The sequence below is a fragment of the Bufo gargarizans genome, chromosome 11 (assembly GCF_014858855.1).
Source record: "Bufo gargarizans isolate SCDJY-AF-19 chromosome 11, ASM1485885v1, whole genome shotgun sequence".
Lineage (NCBI taxonomy): Eukaryota > Metazoa > Chordata > Amphibia > Anura > Bufonidae > Bufo > Bufo gargarizans.
Genome location: NC_058090.1, coordinates 36,172,174 through 36,193,300, shown reverse-complemented (window position 1 = coordinate 36,193,300; position 21,127 = coordinate 36,172,174). Strand labels below are relative to the sequence as shown.

General features: G+C 50.3%; 1 protein-coding gene across 1 annotated transcript in view; it reads right to left on the bottom strand.

Annotated features, from left to right (window-relative positions):
* FBXO34 (F-box protein 34) overlaps positions 1-17,283 on the bottom strand; it is a 33,743-nt gene extending 16,460 nt beyond the window's left edge. Inside the window, 1 exon segment of the mRNA XM_044271936.1 lies at positions 17,064-17,283. The gene's annotated coding sequence lies outside the window, so the exon portion shown is untranslated.
* Between the last annotated feature and the right edge of the window lie 3,844 nt (positions 17,284-21,127).

Below are 21,127 nucleotides of genomic sequence, written 5' to 3'. Positions count from 1 at the left end.
CCAAGGGACCCCTTTTAGGTAGTCCTACTCGGGAAAACATCTCCATTAACTCCTTAGCTATGAGTTTGGCCGAGGTATGTCGCAGTGGCACTGCCTCCGGATACCGAGTGGCGTAAGCCTAGAATGACCAAGATATGTTGATGCCCTCTGGCGGACTTCAGTACTGGGCTTATGAGGTCCATAGCTATTCGGTCAAACGGTACTTCGATAATCGGGAGAGGTACTAGGGGGACTACGGAAACGTGGGGACCACCAACTGTTCAATAAGCTCACCCAGTAGTTGGTTTACCCGATACAACATACCCAAATGTGCGGCCAAAATGGGGAAACACTGACTCTGCCCCAGGTTGTTGTGGTTCACCGTCTACTATTAAACACATTTTCCCAGGCGCGGGATAGGGTTGGGTCCAGACGTTAGGCGGTACAAAATTTATCCCCTGAGACTGAGGTCTGCCAATTCAGGACCCGGCAGCAAGTCCTCCACGTCTCCCCCTCCTCCACCAAAGTGGTGTCACCCCTACCGCTGGCCCTTCGGTCTAAGATTCCCAGGGTTCTGGTCTCTCCCCTGAGCCGGGCCACTCTGCTAGGGTTACTTCTGTCTCATGGGTATCAGTCACTCTCATAGCAGGCCACAGTGCCAGGAAGCCCGGGAAGTCTCTCCCTATTAGGAGTTCATAATGTAGATTTGTGGCGACAGCCACCTTGTGGGTCCATCTACCAGCCACCGTGGTTAGAGACACCAGCGTGGTGGGGTAGTCCTTTAAGTCTCTGTGGATGCACATCACCCCGACTTTCCAGCCAGTATACTCAGTGGGCCGCACCAGGGTAGCCCTTACTAGGGTCACCAGACTCCCCCGAGTCCAGCAGAGCCTCCGCAGGAGTGTATCCCACTTCCACCTGGCACAAGTGATCTAGAGACTCTGGGGTAACTGTTGCACACAGCCTCCTGACATATAGCGTATAGCGGTAGCCATAGTTCGTGTCCATGGGCTCAACCCGATGGTGTCAGGAGCCTGGCCATGTAAGGGCTAACTGTCCCCGCCAGCAGACTATCAGAGCCAGGTCTGCAAAGGGTACATCCCGGGCAGGTTTTATCGACTCAAATCTCTGGGCCTGGGGTGGAGATTTCCGGGGTTTGCCAACCCCCCCTCCCGACAGAACCCTCCTTTAGATTCCTGGTAGCTTCATAGCATTCAATCAGGTACACCATCTCAAGGGACAGGAAAGGAGAGATTACCTCAGCCCACTAGTCACAGTGTAGCTTTTCCCTGATGGCCACTTTCTCATACATCGCCAGGTAGGTTTCGATGCCGTCTGCGGGGATCATCTTAGGAATCGCGGCACGGATTGCTTTCCGGGCATCGTGGACGCTCGGGGTTGCTCCTGCCGTCTGCAAAGCCATCACGTGTTGTAGCAGCAACTGGTTAGTCCCCTGCTGCTGCTTATTAGCCTCGCATTGCTGCAGGTTTGTCTCTCACTGCTGCAGATTGGCCTATATGAGGACCTTCACAAAAGCCTCAATTTTGTCGTAGGGCACTGGTTCAATGTACGACATACAACAGTGCCTGAAAAATGCAGAAAACAAAAATATCGGCGTTCACGCCAGTCTCACTGCTGTTTCCCGCATCCTACACCAATTGTGGGGACTCGCTCTGGTAGACAGGATTAGCAGACGCAGTATAGAGGCAACAACAAGTTCTTTGGATCAAACAGTTCAGTGTTTTATTCACACTTTAGGCAAGTGACAATACAAGCAGTCATATTTAAACAAAAAGTCACATTGCGGTGTTGGTGGTAATTCACGCCATGCGGCAATTCTGCCTCAAAAAGTCCTTGCTGATAGCAGCACCAACCTGTTTTCACACCAAAGAGGTAGCAAGCCTTCATCCAGACACAAGGCTCCCAGATCCCAACACAGAGACATGGCTTCTGAGCCCAGCTGCCTATTTAAGGACAGCCAGGTGCTGCCAAAACCTGGAACGACACTTAAAATCCGGCCTGGTATTTGACCTCACCTGGCTGTAAATCAGCCCAGCAGCACATTCTGGGAGGAAATTACCCATTTTCCCAGACCAAACCTCTCACTGTGTCACACCACCTACAGCGAACCTACACACATTATGCATCAGGGTAGCCAGCCATCTTTGTATGACTGACCCAGTGATCTGTAGTTGTCATTTAGAGTAGACCTCCCAACACCTGATCTGTAGGTGTCAGTCATCACTCTGGAATGCTATTCTTGAACCAGGGAGATCAGGATGACTGGCGCTATAGATGGGTGTAGAAAATATACTACAGTTAAAAGCAGGCATCCTCAAACTACAACTCCCACAATGCCCTGCTGTAGGATGATACCTGTACTCTGTTCGGGCATGCTGGGGGTTGTCTCATGAAGACCTGACCTATGGGTGCTATAGACCCTTTTATGAGCAACCGCTGTTCTGGTTTACTTCCGCCATCCTTGTGTTCTGAATGCTCGCCAAATAAAAAATAAATAAAAAAAATACATTAAAATTAAAAACCAGCCCGTTTTGGCCTGTATTTTTTTGGGGGGGGGGGGGGGGGAGAGCGTTGAAGGATGAAGACTTAAAAGGGGTTTTCCCAAGATTTTTTTTTTTTTACAGGTCATCAGTAACTGATCGGTGGAGGTCCGACACCCAGGACCCCCGCCAAATCAGCAGTTTGAGAAGGCACTGGTGTTCTCAGTGGCACTGCGGCTTTCTTGCAGTGCCGCGCATTGTACAGCGGCTGTGCTTGGTATCGCGCAACTCGGAATATAATCCACTCATACACGCCATAACGGCACGTGCACAAAATTTGCAAGGTGATGCCAGATGTGCGGCCATGCTCATCTCCCGGCAGAGGGGGCGTCTCGAGGTGTGGGGAGGCTCGCGCAAAAGTGTAAATTTGTTCAGATGAGCCAATCTACTCGCTCCTCCCCACTGGTGACCGCTGAAGGACAGGTTTTGGACAACAGCCACTAACCTCCGGATCAAACAGGATTACATGGACATTACCCGGCCGGCATAGAAACCTAATCAAGCCTGAAGCCTTTGCGCCGCTCCTCCCAAGTGATAATTTGCCTTCTTCACTTTCTAACACCAGTCTCCATAACATGACAGGCGGACAGAAGATGGGACATTACTAGTACAATAAGCCAGGAGGGAGCGGTGGCAGCGCTCGTTATCTGGAGGAATGACATGAATGCACATTGTGTAATCAGATTTAGGTGTGGCCCCGAGTGCACAGGATTCGAGGGAAGGTTTCACCCCGTGAAGAACAACATCAGAAGGAAAGATGAAAGTTTCATTTTTATCACATAGCAGCGTCTGCCCAAAATAGAGGCTGGGGGGGGGGGGGGGGGGGGGTAGGGGGGCAACCCCCTGCATGGAAATGCATCACACCATGTAAGCTAGCATTCTACCGCTCGACCAAAAAAACATCACCTGTGGGTGTGGACCCATCTCTGCCATGGCACATGTTCCACTAGTAATGGTGGCGTGGTGAACCGCCATTTCACTGCATTACCGCATGTCCAATAGAACGACGGCGCTACCGACGTCCTGATCTCCACATCGGTATGGTTTTCAGTCACATTTGGGCAAAGCTGCACCCCAATAATACCGCCATTACCCCTCCTTTTGTTTTATATTTTACCACACACTTAAAGGGGTTGTGCTATGATGCAGACGTATCCACGGGATAGGGAGCAAGCACCTGATTGGTGGGGACCTGACCCCTGGGACCACCACAGATCATGAAATCGGGGACCCTGCAAACTCATATGAATGGAGCAGAAGGGGGAAGACGTGCGCTGCCGCTCCTTTCATAGTAGATCCAATGGCTGGGATTAGCGTCTACACTTATCTAATCGAGAATGAATGGAGCAGCATCAGGCCATGCTTGACCTGCAACCCTGTTCAGATAGACAAGCCGCAGCCCCTGTTCTCATGATCAGTGGGGGTCCTAGTGGTCAGAGGTCCCCACGGATCAGATGCTTATCCCCTTTCTGAGGGCAGGGGATGCAGGGATATCACGGGACCGCTGTATTACAATGCAGATTCATACCATTCAGGGTAAGGCCTTGTTCACACGTCAGTGTTCGATCAGTGATTGTGAGCCAAAGGCCTCTTGCACACGACCATATGTATTTTGCGGTGCGCAAAAAATACGGACGACATCTGTGTGCATTCCATATTTTGCGGAATGGAACAGCTGGCCCCAAATAGAACAGTCCTACCCTTGTCCAGAATGCGGACAATAGGACAAGTTCTATTTTTTAGCAGAATGAATGTACGGAAATAGAGTACATTCCGTTTTTTTTTTTTTTTGCTGAACCATTGAAATGAATGTTTCTGCATATGGACCCCAAACGGAACCCGCAAAAACGGGATGGAAACAAAAAAATAAGTAAAATTAAAACCTTCGTGTGCAAGAGGCCAAAACCAGACAGACATAAGGTATAATGGTAAGATCTGCACATCTGTTTTTGACCCGAAACTGAAAATCACTGACTGGTCACCGAACAGTGAGCAAAAACTGGACTGTGTGAATAAGGCTACATGCACACGGCCGTGCCGTTTTTTTTGCGGTCCGCAAAGACCAGAAACCGCCCGTTCAGTTAATTGCAGAAGGCACACGGACAGCTTCCGTTATTTTGCGGATCCGCCGTCAATAGAAATGGCTATTCTTGCCCGCAAAGTGAGGACAAGAATAGGACATGTTATTTTTTTTGCGGAACGGAGCAACGGATGCAGACAGCATGCGGAGTGCAGTCCGCATCTTTTGCGGCCCCATTGAAGTGAATAGGTCCGCATCCGAGCCGCCAAAACAGCAGCTCGGATGCGGACACAAACAACGGTTGTGTGCATGAGGCCTTAGGGATAAGGCTGGAGAACATTGAAGACCCCTTTTAATAGGTTTAGTCTCAGGAGGAAACCAGACAACCCTGGGAAAGAGCCTGCAATAAAGAAGCAAGCTCAAAATACCCATCAGATCCACGCCGCGTCCCCAATCAGCATCTGTGCGGAGGTGACCTCTGCAGCCAGTCACTGGCCTCGATGGTGCCAGTAATAAACCTCAGCATACACCTTCCAAACCTCCATCTATTCCCACACTGCTGCTGTCTCAAGCCCCCTGCTGTTTACCCCAACGTGTAGGTTATGTGACTGTGCCCCCCCCCCCCTTTCTCTACACTGTCATCTGGCGACACTATACACATGGAATCATGCACACCGAGTCCAGACAGACTGCACGCTCTATGATGGCTCTGTACGGAGATGTAATCCAGTCGCTGCCACAAGCCCTTAGGTCCCGGTCACACAGGCGATGTGCAGCAAGAGGTCCTATAGAGAACAAGCCAAATGCTGCACCATCGCCCTACACAAGAGTCACCGCTGCTTTCTAATAGAGAGCAAACAGTATCCGGCCACAGAGAGGTCGCGCAGAGCCGGTCCAGGTAAGGCCAGCCGTCGCTCAGCTCTGGACAGCCGGTTTCTACGATATAACCATGCAGCAACGTCTTCAAGATCTTGTACCGCACGCTGCACCAATTCCCTAAATTATTCCGTAAGCGCAGAGCCCATCCCACCGCTTGCAGTTATGGGTGTATCCAGGGCTCCTCTTCCCAGTCACAGACATGTGCACCTCGACTGCAACTTACGCAACCCTGGTCCTGTGCCAAACCTTACCTCCATGTCACAGATTACATCTCACCTGAGAGGGGCACAGAGCCTCCCGCACAGCACTCTAATACCCACTTCTAAAAGACTAGCCATTCATCTCTGAAGCCTCATGGACACGGCAGAGCCAAGTCCCAAGGGCACCGGTATAAGGGTGCGTTCACACTGCGCCTGCCGAGTGAGCTTCTGCATAGGCAATAGGAACGCTCCTGACGTATAAATGAAATGTGTCCACGGACCTCCATTTATTAGACAGAGGTCAGACGCTCTGCTTTTGGCCTTCATTAGAGGTCGAACCACGTTTTATTTCCAGAAGAGTAATTCTCCTCCTCTTAGCATTTTGAGGAGTATTTTCAGCCAAGGAGGAGGAGTACGAAATAAGACGCCGGGTGGCTGGGGTTTTATTCTTCTGTCAATCAAGCTGTATTATTGTTCGATAAGACCCCCCCCCCCCCCCCAAAAGCACAGGGAAATGGCAGTGCTTCTTATGGCTCCTAATCAGTAGTCATCACTATGCAGGAGGCGCAGGGAGCGGTGAGTAGCGCCCCACTGACTGTGCTCACTACTCCCTGGTCTTCTTCGGGACACGTGTCGTGACTACATACAGCGTAGTGCACGTATGCACGCGCTGTGACCTCACAATGCAACGTCAGGTCACAGAGCAGCACTAGGCCGGGCGAAGAACAAGTTGCCTTGAGTGTCAGTACAGTCCGGAGCAGGAGAGGTAAGCTCATTTATTTTTTGGTCTGATGGGGATCCGATAGAGAGGTCCGACGGGGGCCCGGGGGATCCGATAGAGAGGTCCGACGGGGCCGATACAGAAGTCTGACAGGGCTTGGGGGGTCCGATACAGAAGTCTGACAGGGCTTGGGGGGTCCGATACAGAAGTCTGACAGGGCTTGGGGGGGTCCGATACAGAAGTCTGACAGGGCTTGGGGGGTCCGATACAGAAGTCTGACAGGGCTTGGGGGGTCCGATACAGAAGTCTGACAGGGCTTGGGGGGTGTTTTTTTTGCGGGTTGAGGTGTAGTTTTCATTGGTACAATCTTTGTGTGTGTAAACAAATTATTACATTGCTTAACATGTATTATTTTTATATTTTACAGCTTTAACAATCCGTCTACTATACACACACACTCACGGTGCATAAATATAGACTACACTGACACAGAAGACGGACGTCACAGAAGGAAAAAAAATAAACTTTTGATGTCAGTCTATAAAAGCTGCTCCTATTTGCTAAGGAAACTTGACCACCCGGCAGCACACATCAGATGCTATAGTAAACTTGCTCCATCACACTTCCTGGAGGAGATGTACACAGACGTATGAAGCGGGGCCACACCGTCCTGCGACGCTAGTTCCCTACAGTGTGCGGTCTCCCCAGCCGTAATCAGCACGGCTGGGGTGTGTAAGTACTTGAGTAGGAATGCAGTTAGGTAGTATATAATCGTACATCACATGCATGGACATGCTGGGCACAGATGGAGATGTGTACAAGAAGTCACTGCAGAATGTTAGGGCTTTTCTCCAACAGCGCGGTAAAACAGCAGCCGAACATAAAATAACAGGTGCGTAAAACAGCACGTACACATGACCGGGCGACGATCGCGGTGGAGATTTGGCCCAATATCGAGAAGATCTCATTCATTCCAGGAAAAATAAATAAAAAATTAATTCAAGCTCATCTTGGTAATGAGGTCAATCCATTCTCAATGCTCAACTGTAAATGGAGAAATATTCCATCGTAAAAGTTAGTCTTCCATGTTCCATATGGGGGGGGGGGGCCTGAAGATTTACTTCACCAGCGTAAACTTAGACCGGTTGTCTAGACCTGCTCCAGATTTATCACAGGGGCTCAGGCTGGATCATACATCTGATGGGATAGCAACTATAGACTGGCTTAGGCCTCTAGCACAAACGTTGTGCATCCGTTCCGTGCAGCGGCCGGGACGGATCAACTTGAATGGGTCAGTGATCCGTCCACATAGCAAAAAAAAAACAAAAAACACAACTTCTAATTTTTGGCGGTGCGGAGGCACAGACAAACACCACAGAAGCACTCCGTAGTGCTTCCGATTCGTGCTTCTGTGTCACATCTCCGTGATTCAAGTGAATGTGTTCGCATCCGTGATGTGGAGTGCACACGGGGCTGGTGCCTGTGTATTGCGGACCTGCCGTATGCGGGCCGCAATACGGCCACACAACGTTCATGTGCAAGAGGCCTTAGGGTCCATTCACATGTCCGCAAAATGGGTCCGCATCCATTCCGCAATTTTGCGGAACAGGTGCGAACCCATTCATTTTCAACGGGGCCGGAATGTGCTGTCCGCATTTGTGGATCCGCAAAAAAAAAAAAAAAAATAGAACATGTCCTATTCTTGTACACAACTGCGGACAAGAAAGGGCATTTTCTATGAGAGTGCCAGCAATGTGCAGACCGCAAAATGCTGAACGCACATTGCCGCTGCTAGTGTTTTGCGGATCTGCAAAACACATACGGACGTGTAAATGGACCCTTAGTCTGCAACAGAATTTACACCAGAACTGTGGCCCAATTTGGCACGCCCCTTTTCAGGCACTCTACAACCTAGAAGTGCCACATTTTGGCTCACTCGATGGGTAAATGAGGACCATAGTTTCCCTTTTTTGTGCCGCTATCACACACAGCCTACCGCAGTATGTCGTCTACAGTCCCAGAGGCCACAGCTTCCATTATCTCACATGACACGCTAGTAGCATGGCTTCCCGACTGAAAACAATCAATGTCTCCTGCTGGTTCTGGTAAGCAATCTTTGGGTTAATGTATGAAGGGAAAGAAGGGGGAAAAAAAATAAAAAAAAAATAAAAAAAAACCGCAATTAGACTTACCGGTAATTCCGTTTCCTTGAATCCACCATGACGGCCCACATTGAGATTGACCCTTGACCTCTGTAGGGGCAGGAACACATAGAGAGTTTAAGAACCCCCCACCCCTCCACCTCCTCAGTGCTTTACAATTACCCGAAAAGGTGGAACAAACGTAAAAGGATATTGATTCATACCCTTAAACTCCTGCATGAATATGCAACATAAATCCAAAAAATCTTTTTTTTTTTTTATATTTTATATATATGTTTTTGTTTTTTTTTTTTTTTTTTTTTTTAGGGACGGGGAATAGTATGGGCCGTCATGGTGGATTCAAGGAAACGGAATTACCGGTAAGTCTAATTGCGGTTTTTCCATTTCATCCACCATGACGGCCCACATTGAGACATATCAGATAACTAAATGGGTGGGGATATCGCCTGTAGAACCTTCCGGCCGAAAAGAGCTTCATTTGCGTCCGGAAGATTAAGACGATAGTGTCTTACGAAAGTGTTAGCACTAGACCAGGTTGCGGCTTTACAAATCTGGTCCAGCGAGACCCCTCCTTTCTCGGCCCAAGAGGAGGATGTGGCCCTAGTAGAATGGGCTTTAACATTACCAGGACAGGGTTTGTTCTGGATCTTGTAGCAACATTCAATAGTGGATTTGATCCATCTAGCTATGGAAGACCTGGCTAACTTCTTTCCTTTATTCTTCCCTGAAAACTGAATAAGGAGATTGTCGTCCACCCTAAAATCTCTGGTAGAATCCAGGTAACGGATAACTATGTCCCTGACGTCCAGGAGATGTAACCTATCACTAGACCCTGCCTGATCGGACCTAGGGATAGAGGGTAGGAAGATCTCCTGCTCTAGATGGAAAGGAGAGACTACTTTGGGGAGAAAGCCTGGGTCGAGAGTTAAACGGATGTGATCCTTGTTAATTTGGAGGTAGGGCTCTCTACATGATAAAGCCTGGATCTCCCCGATGCGTCTGGCTGAGGTGATGGCGATCAGAAAGGCAGTCTTAAAGGAAAGGTGTTTTAGAGAGATCTCCGATGAAGGTGCAAAAGGAGGTTTTGTTAAGCCCTCTAGTACGGTGTTAAGATCCCAGGTCGGAATTCTGGATCTCAGGGAGGGTCTCAACCTAGCAACCGCTCTGAAGAACCTCCTGATCCATCTGTGGTTGGCCAGGCTACAGTCATAGAAGGAGCTTAGGGCAGAAATTTGGACCTTCAAAGTACTAGGTCTAAGGCCTAACTCAAGGCCGCACTGTAGAAAGTCCAAAATTCTGTTGATGGGAGGAGAGGTGGTGTCTGGGCGCTCAACTCCTAACCAGGAACAGTATTTCTTCCAGATCTTGAGGTAGATGGAGGAGGTCACCTTTTTCCTACTTGCCCTCAGAGTACATATCACCTTTTCCGAAAGTCCTCTGCTTCTTAGTGTCTCGCTCTCAGGATCCAGGCTGACAGCTTGAACATGCCTGGGTCTGGGTGAAGAAGAGGGCCCTGGACTAGAATGTCCCTCTGGAAGGGAATCTCCCACGGATCCTCCAGCGATAGCTGTCTTAGGGTGGAGAACCAACTTCTCTTTGGCCATAGAGGGGCTATCAGGATGAGAGTAGTCGGTTCCTCCAGAAGCTTCTGGACAATCCGAGGTAACAGTGGTATTGGGGGAAAGGCGTAGGCTAGTCTCCAATTCCAATGTATTGATAGAGCATCTATTGCCCATGGATTGTCCCCTGGGTTTAGGGAGCAGAAACAGTCTACCTGCGCATTTTTCCTGGTGGCGAATAGGTCTACCTCTGGACAGCCCCACCTTTCTGAGATCTTTTGGAAGATCTTCCTGTTCAGAGACCATTCTCCTGGGTCTACTGTCTCTCTGCTCAGAAAGTCTGCTACTGTGTTTTCGCAGCCCCTTAGGTGGATGGCGGACAGAGATAAAGTGTTTACTTCTGCCCAGGAGAAAATTCTTTTTGCTATCTCGCCAAGAGGCCGTGATCTTGTTCCCCCCTGGTGACGCAGATAGGCCACCGTCGTGGTGTTGTCTGACATTACTCTTAGATGTTGTCCTTTTAGAAGGCACTCTCCTTTTAGTAAAGCTTCCAGGACTGCGTAAAGCTCTCGGTAGTTGGAAGATCTGTCTCTTATTTCGGCAGGCCAGGTACCCTGTAGAAGATGATCTCCTATCTTTGCTCCCCAGCCTCCGAGGCTTGCGTCCGTAATTACCTGAATGACGGGATGATTCCGCCACTGAAGGCCCCCTAGCAGCCTTCTTTTTACTTTCCACCAGTCCAAATCTGTTTTTACAGACTGAGGGATACGAAAGACCCTGTCCAGGCTTAACTGTTTTCCGTCCCAGATAGTTAGGATCCAATTTTGGATTATTCTTGTGTGGCTTTGGCACCAAGCCACCGAGGGGATGCAGGCCGTTAGGCTTCCTAGGAGACTCATGGCCTTTCTGATGGAGCAGTTGCGAGCCTTCTGGAATGTTCTGACTTTCTCTATCAGGGCAGTAGCTTTGTCCTGAGGGAGGAAGGTCATCAGCCGAGACGAATCTAATTCCACGCCCAGGAACTTTATTCTTGTGGACGGGGTTAGGGTGGATTTTTTTATATTTATAATCCATCCGAGGCTCCTTAAGAGTTCCGAGAATCTTTGGGTTGCCGAAAGGTTTTCGGATTCTGTCTTGCCCAGGATTAAGAAGTCGTCGAGATAAGGTATAATTGTGATTCCTTCTTGACGAAGGCAGGCCACCATCTCTACTACGATCTTTGTGAAGACCCTGGGGGCCGAGGAAATACCAAAAGGGAGGGCGACATACTGGAAGTGATGTATAGACCTGTCTGGACCTCTTAGAGCGAACCTTAAATACTTTTGGGAAAGATGATGGATGGGGACGTGGTAGTAAGCGTCCTTCAGATCGATTGACGACATGAATGCTCCTTTTGGGATCAGAGGGATTGTGGATGGGATGGTCTCCATCCTGAACCTCCTGTATAAGATAGACCTGTTTAGGGGTTTTAAGTTTATTATCGTGCGAAAGGATTGATCTGGTTTTTTTACTAAAAAAAGACTGGAATAGAATCCTCTTCTTTCCTCTGGTATAGGAACCTTTCGTATTACCCCTAGCTCTAAGAGGTCTTGGACGCCCTGCCAGATTTTCGGGAGATCTGATCTGCTCTGAGATGTGATGCAGTATCTTTTTGGGGGGACTGATGTGAACTCTATCCTGTAGCCCTGGGAGATTATATTTAGCACCCAGGGATTTGAAGTTACCCGACTCCAGGAGGATAGAAAACCCATCAGTCGCCCCCCTACCCTGGCGTCATTGCTGCTTCGGTTGCCTATTCTGGGGATTGAGGATAAAGCCTCTTCCTCTCCCCCCTTTTGGATAACTCCATCGGCCAGACTTCCCTTTCCCCCTGTAGGATCTCTGCTGGGGTTGGTACTGCCGAAAGGGCTTCTTCTTTGGTTCTTTGTCCTCTGGAAAACCCTTCTTCTTGTCTGCTGCGCCCTCTAGGATTTTATCCAGAGTGGGGCCGAAGACAAATTCCCCTGAAAAGGGGATAGAACAAAGCTTGGCCTTGGATGCCTTGTCTCCGGACCAGGCTTTCATCCATAAAGCCCGACGGGCAGCATTAGAAAGGGCAGCATCCTTGGCGGAAAATCTGATTGACTCTGCCGATGCATCGGCTAAAAATGCCGTGGCGGAGCGGAGAAGGGGGAGAGATTCCCTGATCTCTTCTCTTGGAGTCTTGTTCTTCAGATGTTCGTCTAGTTCTCCAAGCCATATATACATTGCTCTGGCAACGGATGTGGCGGAGATGTTAGTTTTTACCCCAAACATCGCCGCTTCCCAGGATTTCTTAAGAAGGCCATCTGCCTTTCTATCCATAGGATCACTTAGCTGAGAGGAATCCTCAAAGGGTAGGGCGGTCTTTTTTGCTACCTTGGATACTTGCAAGTCGACCTTAGGCGTCTGGTTATATATTTTACTTTCAGACGGGTCAAAGCAGAGCCTATTCCTGAATTCTTTAGGAACGCCAAGTCTCTTCTCTGGATCTGACCATTCCTCTAATATCATCTCCTTTATATTTTCATTGATGGGGAAAACAATAGGAGACCTAGCTCTAAGGCCCCCAAACATCTCATCCTGAACCGTACGGGGTTTAGGAATATCTTCAATACCCATGGTGGACCTGACTGCTCGGAGCAGCTCTTCCATTTCTTTAGCGGAAAAGAAGTATCTTTTATCCTCCTCCAGAATCTCTCCGTCCGACAAGGGTTCCTCATTAGGAAATTGTCTGGATGAGGCAGAGGCCACTTCAACCTCTTCACCCTCAGAGGAAGAAATAACGGATATTTTACGCTTCTTAGAAGGGATGGGGTCGCTGGCAGGAGTAGATAAGGAGGCTAAAGAGGACTTAATCTCATCAGAAATAAAGGACTTCATCTCCGAGAGTATATCTGGTTGCTCCGCTTTCCAAATCTCCGAAGTGCAAGGTTTGCATAGTCGCTTTTTATAATTTTCGGGGAGACGCTTGGAACAAGCACAGCATTTTAAGGGCTTTGTTTTAGATTTTAATTCCTTGCTGCCCTGCAGAAGGAAGCAACCAGATAACCCAGCATCAGTAATTCAGATTTACAAGAACTGAAATATATACCCCCCCGAAGGGGACTCACTGTGCTGGAGGCAGAAGGATCGGGACCTTCCTGGCGGGGAGCAGGTGTCTCGGACATCGCGGTGTGACAGGAGAGGTGCTGAGAGGAACCGCGGTCTTCTTTTTAAATTTCCCGGCGTCTGACGTCATCAAGCTGCGCCCTGCATGACGGCGAAGGCCTGCGCCGCACTAGCCTACCAAGAGAGGCGTGCGTCGCCCGGCCCGCCCATAGAGACGCTCCATGCGTCGCACCTGCTCCCCCTGCCGGACGCTGGAGCTCGGTCCTCCGGAAGGAAAAGGACGCCGAGCGCCGCGCGTGCTGAGAAGCCGGCACCTTCGACTGCGTCCACAAGGAGGGAAGGAAGTCAGAAGGTATGGGGAGGACCACAGGCCTCGGCATAAGCCAAGACGAGGGTCCTCGATGCTCCTAGCTGGCCAGCCTTGGCCCCTGCCGCGGGAGGCCAGCTGGAGAACCTGTAAGAAAGATACGGTTATTTCATCCTCCATGAAGGAGGAACTCTCCACGTGTTGGCCCCTGTAGGGGCAGGAAAGCACTGAGGAGGTGGAGGGGTGGGGGGTTCTTAAACTCTCTATGTGTTCCTGCCCCTACAGAGGTCAAGGGTCAATCTCAATGTGGGCCGTCATGGTGGATGAAATGGAAAAATAAAGTGGCTTTCAGCTACAACCAGCAGGGACCCTTTAACTGGATCGCGTAGACCTAAGACACGTGGCCAATGCACCGGTCATCCCATGGTCCATCTTTAAGTGGGCAAAGCTTTACCTGCTGTGGGAGGAATTTTCAGTCCGAGAGCCCAAATCTCTAGGCTGTTTTGACACCTATCCCCTGGTCAGCAGGACCCGCTCCTCAGTTTCCCTTGAATCTGTAAACTGGAAGATGGGTGTGATTGCCCAAGCTTCCCTGAAGACCCTAGCAGTAAAGCCCGTCGGCGGCGATACTACTGTACGTTGCAGACAGCACGCTACAGTAGCATCACTTTTTGTATCAGGATCACCACTACTCTTGTCCAGGTGTCTGGTATTGCAGGCTTCTCTGGAATAGGACCGAGCTACAATACCGGATACGGCCCAGGAACAAAAAGGGGGCACAATTTCTACAAAAAATAAAAATTGCGTTTTCTCCCACCCATCTATTTGTATTCAATATTTACAAAACAGAAGTTAAACTGTTACATTGTATACAAATATTTATTCTCATTACATCCCGTCATAATACATTTCTCAAGTGTCCAACAGGGGTCAGCCACATCTGGCACTCCAGCTGTTCTGAAACTACAACTCCCAGAATCCTCCTTTAACTTCTATGCGAGTTCCCAAAACAGCTGAGCAATTGTGTGTATGATGGGAGTTAGAGTTGCTGAACCCTGGCCTAGACCAATAAATTAACCCTTCATGCAATAAGACGAGCAGCAGGCCCCATCCAAGTTAGGCTCCATTCACACGTCCGCAACGTGTTTTGCGGATCCATGGAGCAGCAGATCCGCAAAACACGGACAGCGGCAATGCGGACCGCCGGCACTAAATATGCCTATTCTTGTCCGGAATTGCAGACAAGAATAGGACATGTTCTATTTTTTTCGCGAACGGAATTGCAGACCCGGAAGTGCGGGTCTGCAATTCCGTCTCCGGGCAGCACATCGTGCTGCCCCATAGGAATGAATGGGTCCGCAATTCCGTTCCGCAAATTGCGGAACGAAATTGCGGACGTGTGAATGGAGCCTAACCATTTCATTTACAGGACCTGGTGGCTGTGAAGGATGGCCGCTCATCGCCATGATGTGCGAATCGCCTGAAGGTCATGGGTACAGTGACCCAGCGACGTGACCGCCTCTCTGCTGAGCATGCAGCTTTGCTCTGAATTCCCGACCTGCTAATAGTTAAAGCGGAAAAACTGGGAATAAAAAGGTAAAAGCGGCAAGATCTGCAGGGAGGACGATCAGGTGGAAATGTACGCCACTGACCAATGTACTTTTCCGCAAATAGAAGAGTTGGCACAGCTAAGGCGGCTGGCACTTCCAGAGCTGCACAAGTAGAAAGCTTTGTGCCAAAAACAGGAGGTCCAATCGTTCTGCTAATAACTGGTGCGTATAGGGTAAGACTGGATTTGTGTACTTACAAGCCTGCTACTGGTTCATACGTTTTAGGGTGATTTCTATTGCAGGGTTAAGCAGAATGCGAATCCTGTGCGATGGCAGAGCCCCTATGGTTTTAGATTACACAGCCCTCAGAGCGCCATATGCCACTGGAGGCATCGTATTTTCCCCTAGAAGCAATGCAGTTACGGAACATGCCTGTAAATCTTCTCATGGGTGCTCATGTCTGTAAAGCACTGCGGTATATAGCAGCACTATACAAGTGCGTAAAATAAATGCTACGTGTGAAATTGGAGGTAACATATAAAGTATGGTGGATCCATAATATGGTTTTAAAGGGGTTGTGTCAAGTATGAGGGTTATACGTCCTCCAACCACAGGATAGGAGATAACTGATCGGCAGGGGTCTCACAGCCAGGACCCCCACCGATCCTTAGTCCTGGCCTTAGCGGTGACCACTCTCATCCAGTAATCGGCAGAGGAAGCCTTGCAGGAGATTGCTGGCGTATTATCAATGGGGATAGCGGAATCGGCTGCTGCCGCCATCAGATGCCCTGGCTCCGGACTGTGGGTACAATGGATTTCACAACGCTCAATCCTTCCCTCGCCACCTGACATTTGCCATCAGGGGAGAGTCAGGACACTAACTACACACAGTAGTCGGCGGCCGACTTTCCTTTTGGCTACATGCACACATGACTTTAGTTTTGGTCAACATCCAATCTCTGTTTTTACTTTTATGGAATTGCAAAAAACACGGACATCATACAGATGTCACCCATGTGCTCTCCGCATCCGTGCGGCCATTCCGCATAATTTAGAACTTGTCTTATTCTTAGTTTTTTTTTGTGTGATCCTGGCGAACAACGCGCACGTCACGCTGCAACCCTATTAAATTCTGTAGCTGCCCACTACACCTCCATCCTCTGTCACACGACACGTGTTGCGCCCCAAGATCTCCATGTAGCCCAAGCCCAAACTCTGAGTCGCATGCAACTTGCGACCAAAAACCCAACAGCGCTGGATCTTCTGCGTCCGTCACGTGCAGCGAAACCACCGACGACCATTACATGCAGCCTTACAGAAATTCTGTCCGTAGTTTCTTAGCCACAGACTACAAACAGCAGGACGGTGGCTTCCAACCTCTGGCCCGCCAACAGACACAGGTACATGATGGGAGTTGTACTGCCACTCTAGCCGGAGAGCAACAGGCTGCAGATCAGTGGACGAGACCAGAATTGCCTTCCATTCAGACAGACGATCACTTTTACCAGCCCGCCCCATACTCTTATCTGAGTGGTCTCCAACCAGTGGCCGTTGGAAAACTACTACTCCTAGGATGCCAGGGCATGCTGGGAGTTGTAGTTCCCCAACAAGTCGAGAGGCACAGGTTGCAGATCACCAATCTAGAGGATCGGGAGGGCTGGAAAATAATCGCCAGTGACAAAAACATCACGGGAAGGGAAATAGCTCAGATCATAACAGGTCCTAAACCAGACAGTGCGGTTTTTCTTACAAAAATATATCCTGGATATGACAAATACACAAATCCTGTAGTATACAAGCTGGGAAATCGCTGGATAATACAGAAGATCCAGCAAAACCTGCCCCGAGAGGGCGGCGGATCACAACCCCGCCAGAGGGCAGCCCTTCCCGGCCAGGCGCTCAGGAAAGTCCGAGGCTGCGGCCTGTTCTCAGCGCTCTCCATTACCGAGCATTACAGCGGCGGACGGGCCCCGCTCCACTCCCCGGGGGGTCTTACCTGGTCACTCAGCGACGGTGGCCCCGGCTAAGGCGGGAGAGGAGAGGGGTTCAAGGAGGGTAGCAGCACTCCCGCGCCACACGCACAGGCTCCGTTTTCTCTCCGCCCTAGGGTCGCCGTGACCGGGGAAATCCTCCGGTAATGCGATTCTCAGAGGAAAAGACAACAATATATCACCGAACCACCGACACCGAAACCAGAGGAATGGGGAGGAGCGGAGATAAACGCTACGTCACCAGAAGAAACCAGACGGAGGCTTCTTATTGGTCCAAACGAGCTGCCGGTCAAACGTTGTCCCGCCCCTCCCTTTCCATCGCCCTCTTGACTTGAGCGTACCTGTGCGGCGGGGGCGCGCATTGCTCCCATAGCGATACATAGTCACGGGGGCGCGCTTCCTTCCCAGGCCTGGCAGCTGCTGGAACGACCTGACCCCTGGCGGGTGTGAACAGTTTGTCCTGGTACTGTCACTGGCCGTTGCCCAGTAACAAGGGACACTTCTTTTGGGTGACAACAGCTCAGCCAGTGGCAGTGCACTTGAACAGGAAGAGATTTAGAAGGTCCCCTCCAAGTGTGCGACAGTATGGCCGAAAAAATGCTACTTTTTCACAGAAATGTCATGAAAAGGCGCTGATGACTGGCCAAAAATAGCCTGAATGGAGCTTTTCCGCCATCATATTAAAGCTGTTTTAGGGATGACTGCCCATAACGAGCGCCAGTCAATGACGCGACCTGTGGATTGGAGCTTTTACACCGCGATCAGAGACAACGTTCTGCCAAACCAATAACCAGCCCGTGTAAAACGACCGATAGACCGGCTCGTGCTGGTCATATAGACGTGGCGATCCTCTGGTCTTCACCCTTCCACCCCCCCATGGGGATGTGGACTGTACCGCAGGCCGCTACCACAAAAAATGCTGCGTGGAACCAAAGGGACAGGCAGAAGCATGGTCAGAGGAGAGGCCGAGGTCAGGACAGGCAGAAGCATGGTCAGAGGAGAGGCCGAGGTCAGGACAGGCAGAAGCATGGTCAGAGGAGAGGCCGAGGTCAGGACAGGCAGAAGCATGGTCAGAGGAGAGGCCGAGGTCAGGACAGGCAGGAGCATGGTCAGAGGAGAGGCCGAGGTCAGGACAGGCAGAAGCATGGTCAGAGGAGAGGCTGAGGTCAGGACAGGCAGAAGCATGGTCAGAGGAGAGGTCAGGACAGGCAGAAGCATGGTCAGAGGAGAGGCCGAGGTCAGGACAGGCAGAAGCATGGTCAGAGGAGAGGCCGAGGTCAGGACAGGCAGAAGCATGGTCAGAGGAGAGGCCGAGGTCAGGACAGGCAGAAGCATGGTCGGAGGAGAGGCCGAGGTCAGGACAGGCAGAAGTATGGTCAGAGGAGAGGCCTAGGTCAGGACAGGCAGAAGCATGGTCAGAGGAGAGGCCGAGGTCAGGACAGGCAGAAGCATGGTCAGAGGAGAGGCTGAGGTCAGGACAGGCAGAAGCATGGTCAGAGGAGAGGTCAGGACAGGCAGAAGCATGGTCAGAGGAGAGGCCGAGGTCAGGACAGGCAGAAGCATGGTCAGAGGAGAGGCCGAGGTCAGGACAGGCAGAAGCATGGTCAGAGGAGAGGCCGAGGTCAGGACAGGCAGAGTTTGTGCAATACGGTAAACAGGCAGTAGGTCAGTGTAGGAGGCAGAGGGTCAGGCAGAGGTCAGACCTTGTCTGGACTAGACAAGCTAGGAACCTGTTGCTCAGGCATGTTCCCATAGCCATCAGTTGGGGACAGATTAGCCAGAGGTGCACTGGCATTTTAAGGGTTGGGAAGATAGCCCCCACCCCGTACTCCTCCCACCCATAGGAGCTAGCACCAGGAGTAAGGGGGCACAACCTGAAATGTGGGGCACCCATTGGAGGGAATAGTCTGGCAGCGGTGTCCGCTGTGAGAGAGACAGTGGGCATACACCACCCGCACCGCACTGACGACATCCACCTGCATCCTCTGATTTGTTTTGGGTCCAAGTAGAAGCGTTAAAGGGAATGTGTCATCAGAAAACTAACTACTGTTTAAATCACATTTTTATGGTTAACATATCTTGAAAGAAATTTTAGTGGTTATTTTTAATTTTCCATATCAATATATTTAAACAAAAAATCTAAAACCCTAAGGCCTCTTTCAGACGAGTGTGACGGATTGGCTCCGGATGCGTTCAGTGAAACTCGCACCATTTTGCAAGCAAGTTCCGTCAGTTTTGTCTGCGAGTGCGTTCAGTTTATTGCGTGCAGGTGCAATGCGTTTTTATGCGTTTTTCACGCGCGTATTAAAAAAACTAAACATTTACAAACAACATCTCTTAGCAACCATCAGTGAAAAACGCATCGCACCCGCACTTGCTTCCGGATACAATGCGTTTTTCACTGAAGCCCCATTCGCTTCAGCCCCCAGGGCTGCGTGAAAAACGCAGAATATAGAACATACTGCAATTCTCACGTAACGCAGAACTGATGCGTAAATAACAACGCTCATGTACACAGACCCATTGAAATGAATGGGTCAGCATTCAGTGCGGGTGCTATGCGTTCACATCACACATCGCACCCGCGCGGAAAACTTGCTCGTGTGAAAGGGGTCTAAGGTATTTGCGCTGGCTATTAGGCCTAATAATAGGCGCCACCTCACTCCTTGGTCTGTACAGATCACTTTACTGCAGTTATCTGCTTATCTGCCATTCTAAAATCCTGCCTGTAATGATATCACCTCTGTGTATAGATAACACAGGATCCACCATTCAGAATAGGTGATTGTCAGAGCTTATCTATTCTTTCCTTGTGCACGGGTCACAGAACCTCCTAGAAAACTTTCATAGGAGACAATGAGGTCCCCTCCTGACCATTGTGTCTATGGCCCATGTGGCTCCCGTAAAGCAATTTTCCTAATGCTTCCTAAATGTTGTTAAGAACAGCTCAGGCAAGATGGCCGCCCCCATCATCATGTTCAGGAAATAGAATTAAAAAAAATCTACAATCAGAAAATAAAAACAGATTAGAAAAAAGGAGACTTTTACTATCTGTTTTTAAGTGGAAGATAACATTTTAGTGACACATTTCCTTAAAGGGATTCTGTCACCTCCCCTAACCCCAAAAACGATTTTAAAGCAGCCATGAAGCACAGCTTACCTGGATTCAGGGCCGGCCTTAGGTGTTCAGGCGCCCTGTGCGAGCTAACCTTGTGGCGCCCCCCCCCCCCCCCAAAAAAAAACACTGCTTGTTGCTGGCATCATGGCATAGGCTGGCTGACTATCCAACCAAGTAGTTACCAGCCCGCACACCCCAAAGGCCGGTGTAATGTTATACTTCCCTACTTCGTGAGATCTCCCTACCCTCGTCACTTTCGGTCGCACCGGACATGACGTGAGGAGGTGTGCAGCGCCACGCAGGCGCACAACGACAGGTTAGGGAAATTTCACAGCAGAGTGCGCATGCGCCAGGAGCCTCGCCGGCGGTTAGGGTAGGGAAAAACTATGGGCCAGTGCGCAGGCGCAGTGATCGGATGGATGTTCTCAGCTGGACACCGGCCGACACTGCGCATGCACCGGGAGCCTCACCAGCGGTTAGGGAAGGGAAAAATTACGTACGGGCCAGTGTATTTTCCCTACCCTAACCGCTGGTGAGGCTCCCAGCGCATGCGCAGTGTCGGCCGGTGTCCAGCTGAGAACATCCATCCGATCACCGCACCTGTGCACTGGCCCATAATTTTTCCCTACCCTAACCGCCGGCGAGGCTCCCAGCGCATGCGCACTCTGCTGTGAAATTTCCCTAACCCGTCGTTGTGCGCAGTGCGCCCCCCCCCAATATAATAAACATTGGTGGCGCAGTGCGCCCCCCCCCCAACACCCCAGTATGATAAACATTGGTGGCGCAGTGCGCCACCCCAACACCCCAGTATAATAAACATTGGTGGCGCAGTGCGCCCCCCCAATATAATAAACATTGGCGCAGTGCGCCCCCCCAATATAACAAACATGAGCGCAGTGCGCCCCCCCAATATAACAAACATGAGCGCAGTGCGCCCCCCAATATAATAAA